The sequence below is a fragment of the Chlorocebus sabaeus genome, chromosome 15 (genome assembly GCF_047675955.1).
Source record: "Chlorocebus sabaeus isolate Y175 chromosome 15, mChlSab1.0.hap1, whole genome shotgun sequence".
NCBI classification, from domain to species: domain Eukaryota; kingdom Metazoa; phylum Chordata; class Mammalia; order Primates; family Cercopithecidae; genus Chlorocebus; species Chlorocebus sabaeus.
This window is the reverse complement of record NC_132918.1, coordinates 54,115,308-54,125,733: the sequence shown is the minus strand read 5'-3', so window position 1 is coordinate 54,125,733 and position 10,426 is coordinate 54,115,308. Positions and strand designations below refer to the sequence as shown.

Below are 10,426 nucleotides of genomic sequence, written 5' to 3'. Positions count from 1 at the left end.
AATTGACATGGTATCCTGAGATTCTTTTCAAAAAGGTCTAAAAGTCTGTAAAAGGCTATATGATGGCATTAAGTCTAATTTTGGCCATTCTTACCAATTTAGCACAAATAAATGATATGGTGCTGGTTATTAAACTATTGTCTCAGGTCCACATTCCCCCTTCTATACTTTCCTCTGTAATGCTATGGCTCAAACCCTGCAATGTACATTTTTTCTATGCCAGCTGATGTCTCACTAGGTTCCATCAATAAAGGGCATTAGAGGGAGTCTGGAAGGCAGAAGGCAGGAAGGGACTTCCTCCTTTCCATTTGTTTGCAGTTTCTGTCACTGTTATCCCAGCAACAAGCAAGAGCCCTTTGCTCCAGCAGCAGCAATTGATTTCAGCCTTGAGCTTCTTTTGACATCCTCCCCACCCACAACTAGTCTCATCATATCCTTCCCCGAAGTAGTAGGATCAACCAGACAGCATCCTCTCGGGGGTCTGAGCAATACTCAGCCAGGTCATCTGTCTAGAGTTTCTGAGACCTCATAGTCCACCTTGATTCTCCCTTCTCATTAGATCTAACATTGATAGCTGCTCCCTGCAGCTGTCACCTCTGGGTGACCTCAGTGTTCCCTTTTTGCTTTTTCAGTCAATGAAAACTCAATAGTAAATCCTCTCTGTAGTAATACCATCTAATTTCTGATTTCCTGACTAACATATCTCTAAACCTTCCCCAAAGGAAACTATAGCCATCAGCAGGGTACTGTGCTTTGGGAAAATGTCAACATTTAGATTTTTTCAGGGATTACTAGACAGTGGCTCTCAATAGAAATTATGCAAACTGAAACACAGAAAAAGATTTGGAAAAAAAAGAATGAACAGAGCCTGAATGACCTGTACTAAGTACTGAGAAGTCTAACATGAGTTTAATTGTAGTCCCAGAAGAAGAGGAGAAACAGAACGGGATAGAAAAAAAAACATTTGAAGAAATACTGGATAAAAGTCTTCCAAATTTGATAAAAGAATTAGAAAGAAAGAAAATGAGAAAACAGCAACCCACAGATCCAGAGAATGAAATGAACCCCAAGCAGGATAAATAGAAAACCAAAACAAACATCACAGTGTAATGAAACATCACAGTGTAACTTTTGATAAATATAATGAAAATCTTAAAAGCATGCACAGAAAGACACTTAGAAACATCAGTGTAACTTTTGATAAACAAATATAAACAAAATCTTAAAAGCATTCATAGAAAAAGACATAAGACATACAAGAAAACAATGATAAGAATTACAACTAGTTTCTCACAGAAACAATGGAGGCTGGAAGACGAGAATGACATCTTTAAAGTGCTGAAAACAAAAACAAAAACACCCTTTGATGGCTTCTCATTGCCTATAGAATAAACTGTAATGTGCTTGACTTCCATAACCTGGTTATTGATTGCATTTCTAGCTATCTTTTGCTCTAGCAATATTCTACTGTTGTTTAATGCCTTTTTATTATGCAGGCTCCTCTATGTGGACAGCTTTTTTCTAATTAATTGCCTGACTAACCTGACCACACAACTCCTTTCCCCTGTGGCTTAATGTCCTCCTTGCACTTATCTATTTTTGTATTTACTAAACTAATAACAAATATCTGTTTACATTTCATTCTCTGACACTGGTTTGAGCACTGTTTTTTTTTTTTTTTTTTTGAGATGGAGTCTTGCTCTGTTGCCCAGGCTGGAGTGCAATGGCTCGATCTTGGCTTGGGTTCAAGCTATTCTGCCTCAGCCTCCCAAGTAGCTGGGATTACAGGCACACACCACCACGCCAGGCTAATTTTTTTTGTATTTTTAGTAGAGATGGAGTTTCACCATCTTGGCCAGGCTGGTTTTGAACTACTGACCTTATGATCCACCAGTTTCAGCCTCCCAAAGTACTGGGATTACAAGCGTAAGCCACCGCACCTGGACTCTCTGTAACAATTTCTAACTATAAGCTATCAGGTTTCTGGGAAAGGTCTTGACATGGAGGCTTATTTTTCCCTTTCTTGTGTTCCCAAATTCTTTTATTTGGGATTGATAAAGTAAGCCACCTGCGTGTTTTTATCGTAGACAGATTAGCTGCCCATATCCAAAGCGCCACCTGTAGTCCCTAGATAAATTTTGTTTTTGTTTTGAGACATGGTGTGATCATAGCTCATTGCAGCCTGAAATTCCTGGGCTCAAGCCATCCTCCCACCTCAGCCTCCAGAGTGGCTGGGACTACAGGCACGTGCCACTATGCCCAGCTGATTAAAAAAAATTTTGTAGAGACAGGGTCTAGCTCTGTTGCCAGGGCTGATCATAAGTTTTGACTTACATTTTCTTGTTGCCTGATTCTGGTTAGTCCCTGATCCACTCAGCACTAATTAGCAAGGCTGATTCCTGTTTTTGGTTTGAGTTCCCCTGAAAGAGAGGAAGCAGCAGCCATGTACATGTTTATATTTGGAAGCTGGGTAGACAGACTGTGAAAGGAAGTCTCTGGGACAGCTCCCACCCCATGAAAACATGTACTGCATCCCTTCTAAGTGCAATTTCATAAATGCCTTTCTGCCTATCTGCCCTTCCAGTCTATGCTTTCCTTTTTCATTGCTATTTCCTTATTCTTCTTCGACGACTCTTTTGCATATATTTTTGGAGGTTTCTTAAATTTTTTTTTCAGAGTTCCTGGTAAGAATGAGTGATAAGAAAGATTAAAGAAGGAAAATTAAGATAAAGTGGCTGGGTGCTGTGGCTCACGCCTGTAATCCCAACACTTTGGGAGGCTGAGGTGGGTGGATCACCTGAGGTCAGGAGTTTGAGACCAGCCTGACCAACATTGTGAAACCCGTCTCTACTAAAATTACAAAAAATTAGCCAGGTGTGGTGGTGTGTGCCTGTAGTCCCAGCAACTTGGGAGGCTGACGCAGGAGAATTGCTTGAACCCGGGAGGTGGAGGTTGCAGTGAGCTGACGTGGTGCCACTGTACTCCAGCCTGGGCAAAAAAGCAAGACTCCATCTCAAAAAAAAAACAAAAAACAAAAAACAAAAAACAAAACTGAATGTATGACTTAAGCATATTTTTTTCTGGGTTAATTTTCCCCACTTAAGGTGGTGGTAAGCTACGTGAAGGCAAGAACTGTATTTCTGTCTTTTACCTGTTGTATTTGATTTCACACCCTCTGCCTCCATCAGATGTTAAGTATGTAATTAGAATTAAAATTGAGTCAGGCTGTGCTAACAATTTGATGGGTGATTTTGCAGCAATAGTTTTAACTCTGGACAAGTTTCTTCAAAAATGAATATAATATTAATATCTCAGTCTGTAAACTTTATAAAATATATCAACAAATAAAACCATTGTATTAGCTTGGGCTGCCATTAACAAAATACTAGATTGGGTGGCTTACACAACAGAAGTTTATTTTTTCAAAGTTCTGTAGGTTGGGAGGTCCAAAAGAGGGTGCCGGCATGGTCAGTTTTGGGTGAGGGCTCTCTCACTGGCTTGCAGATGTCTGTTTTGCTGTGTTCTCAAATGGAGAGAGCTCTCTGGTGCCACTTTCTATAAGGACATTAATCTTATGGGATTAGGGCCCCCCCCCTTATGACCTAATTTAATTTTTATTACCTCCCTAAAGGCCTAGCCCCAAATAGAGATAGTCCCTGACTTAAGATTTTTTTGACTTTATGGTGGTGCAAAAGCCATATGCACTCTAGAATCTGTACTTTGAGTACCCATAAAACCATCCAGTTTTTCATTATTTAGTAGATTACATGAAATAATACTTTATTAAAAAATAAGCTTTCTGTCAGATGATTTTGCCTAACTGAAGGCTAATGTAAGTATTCTGAGCACGTTTTAGGTAGGCTACACTAAGCTATGATGTTTGGTAGGTTAGAAGCATTAAATGCATTTTTGACTTACGATCTTTTCAACTTATGGTATTTTCAATTTATGGTAGGTTTATTGGAACATAACCCCTTTGTAAGTTGAGGGACATTTATATAGTCACATCAGGAGTGAGGGCTTCAGCATATGAATTTTTTGGGGGGATGCAATTCAGTCCATACCAGTCATGATAAAACATGCAAAGCTATTTAAACCCTTAGAATAAACTCAAAATCCACCGCCAATATTCACTTTGGATGCCAATAATAGAATGTAGACATAGAGTAGCTGTTGCCAAGTTTCATGGTCTACTTGTCTCAGCCAACCTGAGGATAGTACAGCATAGATAGATAAATTTGTGCTTGACCTTGTGATCCTACATATGGCAGGTTGTCTTAGTCCCTTTAGTGCTGCTAGAAAGGAATACCCAAGGCTGGATAATTTATATATAAAAAAGGTTTATTTGGCTTATGGTTCTGATGTCTGGAAAAGTTCAAGACTGAGCATATGCATCTGATGGGAGCTTAAGCCTGCTTACACTCACAGCAGAAGGCAAAGGAGAGCTGGTGTGTGCAGAGATTACATGGCCAGAGAGGAAGAAAAAGAAGGGAAGTGTGACGTTCTTTTTAGCCAGCTCTCAGGGAAATAAAGAGTTACCCCCTTCCCAGGGAGGACGTTAATCTATTCATGAAGGAACCACCTCCATGACCCAACACTGCCCATTAGTCCCTACCTCCAACATTGGGAATCAAGTTTCAACAGGAGGTTTAGGGGGACAAACATCTAAATTACAGCACAGGCTAACCACATGCATACATTACCAATCAAATAATTTTGAAGTTAAATGCAGAAAACTGCAAACTTTTGAGGCTTATAGCCAGGGCCAGGATTAAAATAAGTATTAATGCCTTAAACAGTATTTACTGACCATCTACCCTACTACAAGGCCCTAGGGAGAAACTGAACAGACATGGTTCCTGATTCAGTGGAGTTTACAATCTAGGTAGGGATACAGGCAAACCATTTCAATAGCTCGGATGGAGAAAATACCTATGGCTCCAAAGAAGGTACCTAACTCAGCAAACTTCCCTGAGGAGCGACCCTAAACTGAGCCACAAAGATGGTTAAGAAGAAATGAGGCGGCTGAGTGTGGTGGCTCACGCCTGTAATCCCAGCACTTTGGTAGGCCGAGGCTGGCGGATCACGAGGACAAGAGATCGAGACCATCCTGGCCAACATGGTGAAACCCCGTCTCTACTAAAAATACAAAAAATAAAATAAAATAAAATAAAATAAAATAAATAGATGGGCGTGGTGGTACACACCTGTAGTCCCAGCTACTCGGGAGGTTGAGGCAGGAGAATCTCGAACCCGGAGGCGGAGGTTGCAGTGAGCCGAGATCGCGCCACTGCACTTCACCCTGGCGACAGAGCGAAACTCGTCTCAAAAAAAAAAAAAAAAAAAAAGAAATGAGGCAGGTACCGGCGAGGGGAAGAACCAACTTACTGATACCTCAGCCAGTGGCTGGAGCCCTAAGAATGGGCAGACCTGGCTCCGAAGGTCCTCTTCATAACACTACTGCCGCCAAGAATGTAATATAAGTAAGCTGCCCAGGCACAAGGACACTTTTAGCGGGCCCTCAGCTTCTTTTGGTCTGCGCCTCAAATTAAGCACGTCTTACATTTCTCCCAGGTCCCAATTTTCAGGTCTGCTTTTCTTTTTCTTTGTCGCTCCCCGCTCCTAAGAACCTTTAGCTGGGAAGACATTCTTCAAGTGCAGAAACCGGGGGAAGCTCCCAGAAGAGTGGGGGCTGAACTCAGGATACAGTCATTCTTGCTGTGGAGTCTGTCCTGCGGCGCTGAGAAGGAAGGCTCGAAGTAACCATCCAGAACAATCGCAGAGGGAAAAGCGAAGACGATTCTGGTCGGGCCCGGCGCTTCTCACCCTCTAGCTCGCTTCGCTCCGCGGCGCAGCCTCCGCTTTCTTCACACCACGCACGGCGCTTGATTGACATGTGGGCCCGCCCAATCCCAGTGTGGCACAGACCGCTGTCGCATCAGGGACCGGGAAAGGGGGCGACTGAACCTATCAGATTGGGCCGAGAGTGGGTTTCCTGCCCGCGCGGATCCGCCTGCCCACCGCGCGTGCCCCGCCCCTCTCCCGAGAGCTACGCGTCGGCGGCAGAGCGCAGGCCTCGTGCCGTTACGGCCATCACGGCGCCCGCAGTGGCGTCCTGGAGCCCTCCTCAGGTGAGCTGGAGCTGCCCAGCTCGGCAGCAGGAAGGTGAGACGGCCTTGCCAGCAGGCAGACACACCCCCACCCCCCTTCAGTCCGCTGTCCGTCCACACAGCCTGTTAGTCGCTGCGTTGCTTCCTCTTCCCCGCTGAGTTAGCCCCGGGGGCGCCGTCTGCAGGCTCGGAGCTGAGCCGGAGGGGGCGCGGAGGCTGCTCAGAGGGTCCGAACATCTGCACCGGGATTCCGCGAGGCCCTCGGGCCGTTGCCCCGGGGAGCGCGACCCTGCGGCCTCCTTGTCAGCCCCTGGAGCGCTGCGTCGGGGTGAGAGCCCGGGCGGCCGCCCCTGCGAGGCTGGGAGGTCGAGTGTGCGGCGCGCTGGCTGACTTGTCTGTTTTCTCCTGAAAAAGACCTTTTGCCAGCGGTGGCGTAATCCGAGGCCGGGAAGGTAGGACGTGGTAGGAGGAAGGGCGCTCTCACCTCCAGCGCGAGAAGAGGGGAGGCGGCAGCCTGCGCGGTGCTGCGGGTGGACATCTTCGGGACGCGCCCTCGCCCCTCCCCCCACCCGCCTGCCGTTTTCTAGTCCGGGGCTGTGACTTTAATCGTCTGGACCTGCTTCAGATTCGTACGCGAGTTGCTGGGGCTGTGAACTTTTGACTTGAGTTGTAATATGTTTGGTTAAAAAAAAAAAACATTTCGATAGGTTTTGTAAGCTTTCTTCTATATTAACATACAAGTTAAATTCGCCGTTAGAAGCTCAGGAAGCTGAGTTTTGTTCAGGGCTGAGGACGTAGAAACCGTAGAAAGGCTCTCGGGAGTCAAACTGATGAACTTGGAGTCACCTGATCATAATTATACACGTTAGATTAGATAAGAAGCCCTAGAAATTAGGAAAGAATGAGGTTAAGGAGAATTTCCTAACCCTTCTTTGGGTGGGGAGCAAAGCAGCTCAATGTCCCTCCAAAACGGGTAAGTGTTGCTAAACGGTACTCATTTTTAAAATCGTACTTTGTTAGACTTATGACAAACCATCTATAACGATTTCTTCAGCACCTGGAAACCAGTGTGCCTAAACTCTCAGCCTTCAGCGAGGTCACACAGTAAACGGAGAAATAACCTAGGAAGAAAGTTTTGTTCCGTAATTGTCAATAATATTCGTTCTTTTCTTTTTAAAACACTTTTTCTTGTGGGAGTGAAGTCAGTGATGTTCTTCAATAGGCATCCCATTCACAACTTGATAGTAATGTGCACTGGTTGATAAATGGTACTTTCTTTTCAATTCGACCACAAACTCTGAGACTTCTTTGGGAAAATTGTGATCTGTGGGAATTGTCTTTAATATCCATAACCATAGTTTGCAGAGTGTTCAGATCTACTCAGCTGTTGGCTCATGTATTAAATTTTAAAATGTGTGCTTATTTTTCCAGGCATTATCTTTTGTCCAGATTTCTGCAGTGCTTTCAGGTCCAACTAAATAAAATTTGAAACCTATGTCTAATGTTGGCGGGGCGCGGTGGCTCACGCCTGTAATCCCAGCACTTTGGGAGGCCGAGGCGGGCGGATCACGAGGTCAGGAGATCGAGACCAGCCTGGCCATTATGGTAAAACTCCGTCTCTACTAAAAATACAAAAATTAGCCAGGCTTGGTGGCACGCGCCTGTAATCCCAGTTGCTTGGTAGTCTGAGGCAGGAGAATTGCATGAACCCGGGAGTCGGAGGTTGCAGTGAGCCAAGATCGCCACTCTACTCCAGCCTGGCAACAGAGCAAGACTCCATCTCAAAAAAAAAAAAAAAAAAAAAAATTTACGTGTAATGTTTTGTTAGATACTAAGGGAGACCCAGGGAGGGTAGTTCAAGCCTGTAATCCCAGCACTTTGGGAGGCCAAGATGGGAGGATAGCTGGAGGCCAGGAGTTTGAGATCAGCCTAGGCAATATAGTGAAACTCTGTCTCTAAATTAAGAAAATTTAAAAAAAAATTAAAAAGGAAAATAATAAAAGAGATATTAAGTGATACTTCATGGTTCTGGGTTTTTTCCTTTACCGGTTTTTTTTTTTTTTTTGAGACAGAGTCTCACTCTGTTGCCCAGGCTGGCGTGCAGTGGCACGATCTTGGCTCACGGCAACCTCTGCCTCCCAGGTTCAAGTGATTCTTGTGCCTCAGCCTCCCTAGTAGCTGGGACTACAGTGTGTGCCACCATGCCCAGCTAATTTTTGTGTGTATATATATATATATTTTTTTCTTTTTTTGTTGAGATGGAGTCTCGCCCTGTCGCCCAGGCTGGAGTGCAGTGGCACGATCTTAGCTCATTGCAGACTCCGTCTGCCGGGTTCAAGCAATTCTCTGTCTCAGCCTCCCTAGTAGCTGGGATTACAAGCACCCGCCACCACGCCCGGCTACTTTTTGTATTTTTAGTAGAGGCAGGGTTTCATCATCTTGACCAGGTTGGTCTTGAACTCCTGACATTGTGATCCACCCGCCTCGGCCTCCCAAAGTGCTGGGATTACAGGCATGAGCCACCACGCCGGGCCTGTACTTTTAGTAGAGACGGAGTTTCACCATGTTGACCAGGCTGGTGTCGAACTCCTGACCTCAAGTGATTCACCTGCCTCGGCCTCCCAAAGTGCTGGAATTACAAGTGTGAGCCACCGCACCCGGCCTATATTTATTTTTCAGAATTCTTCTAGAGTTTTACCTTTTCATTGCTTTGTACTTTTACTTTGTCTTACTTTACATTTTCACCATTGTGTTTTTCAAAGCTGAAGGTATATATGATGTGATTATTATAAATCACTTGTCAGGAAGACTTGACTTAGTGAATACAGATACAGTTCATTTTAAAAATCATGGTTTAATAATTTTTAGAATTTATAATATGGAAAAATACCAAATGTTCTTCATCTGCACTAGAAAATTAAATGATTATTTCATTGATAAGTAAAATTGAAGGGAACTTTAAAAATCACTGAACCTTTAACAAATTCTCTATACTGTGATGTTAGGAAGATGACAAGGCTAAATGTGACATTTGAAGATTTAAGGCAACTTTATGTCTTGCTGATCCTCACCTTAAACTCTAGTGAAGATAGAACTGATAGTCTTCCCTTCAAAACTGATTCCATATGCTGACTTTGTTTTGGTGACATTACCATGCTTTCAGTTGCCCAGATACAAACTTTGGTGTTATCTCTATGTACGTAACAACATTGGCCAATTTTTGTCAGCCATTTTTATCTTTGAATTACTCATGGGCCTTTAATTGGATTTTCTGCTTGGTTTTTCTCTCTAGTTAGTATGTCTTAGACCTAAACCTTAGAATCATGCTTCAAACATCCTTCACTTTTCGGAAATCAGTGATAACTGTTATCTTCAGAGTATAGTTCAGAATTCATCGCCTTCTAATAGTCTGCTCAAATCTATTTTTCTGGGGCCAGCACTGTTTCTTTATAGGAGCTGTCCACTCTCACCAAACCAATCTCTAATTCTTATTTACCCTTTGTATTTTTCTACCTTCATATCATTCCTTTCTTTCTTTCTTTCTCTCTCTCTCTTTCTTTCTTTTCTTTCTTTTCTTTTCTTTTCTTTTCTTTTCTTTCTTTCCTCGCTCTGTTGCCCAGGCTGGAGTGCAGTGGTGCGATCTCGGCTCACCGCAACCTCTGCCTCTTGGGTTCAAGCGATTCTCCTACCTCAGCCTTCCTAGTAGCTGGGACTACAGGCATGCGCCACCATGCCTGGCTAATTTTGTATTTTTAGTAGAGACGGGGTTTCTCCATGTTGGTCAGGCTGGTCTCAAACTCCTGACCTTGGGTGATCCACCCTCCTTAGCCTCCCAAAGTTGGCCTCCCAAGGTGCTGGGATTACAGGTGTGAGCCATTGTGCCAGGCCTCTTTCTTTTTCTTTTTCTTTTTGTTTTATTTGAGGCATCTCACTCTGTCACCCAGGCTGGAGTACAGTGGCACCATCTTGGCTCACTGCAACCTCTGCTTCCTTGGTTCAAGTGATTCTCCTTTGTCAGTCTTCTGAGTAGCTAGGATTACGGGTGCATGCCACCACGCCTGGCTAATTTTGTATTTTTAGTAGAGATGGGGTTTCACCATGTTGGCCAGGCTGGTCTGGAACTCCTGACTGACCTCAGGTGATCCACATGCCTCGGCCTCCCTAAGTGTTGGGATTACAGGCGTGAGCCACTGCGCCCGGCCAGGTTGCCTAGTCTTTAAACAATTTTTTTTTTCTCCTAAATTACCAAGTAGCAAATGAAGTAAAATTTTGTTGAAGTTTCGCTTTTGGTCCTTTGGTGCAGCCTTCCAAATGTT

At 44.1% G+C, this 10,426-nt stretch overlaps 1 protein-coding gene across 8 annotated transcripts in view; it reads left to right on the top strand.

Moving 5' to 3' along the window:
• The first annotated feature begins 6,018 nt into the window (after nucleotides 1-6,018).
• NCK1 (NCK adaptor protein 1) overlaps nucleotides 6,019-10,426 on the top strand; it is a 92,548-nt gene continuing 88,140 nt past the window's right edge. For 2 of the 8 annotated variants that reach the window (XM_038002834.2, XM_073023592.1), the window contains exon 1: nucleotides 6,052-6,165. The gene's annotated coding sequence lies outside the window, so the exon portion shown is untranslated. Of the gene's footprint in view, nucleotides 6,166-6,204; nucleotides 6,563-10,426 lie in introns of those variants that run through there. The other 6 variants (XM_008009024.3, XM_008009021.3, XM_073023591.1 and 3 more) reach the window with 6 other exon arrangements.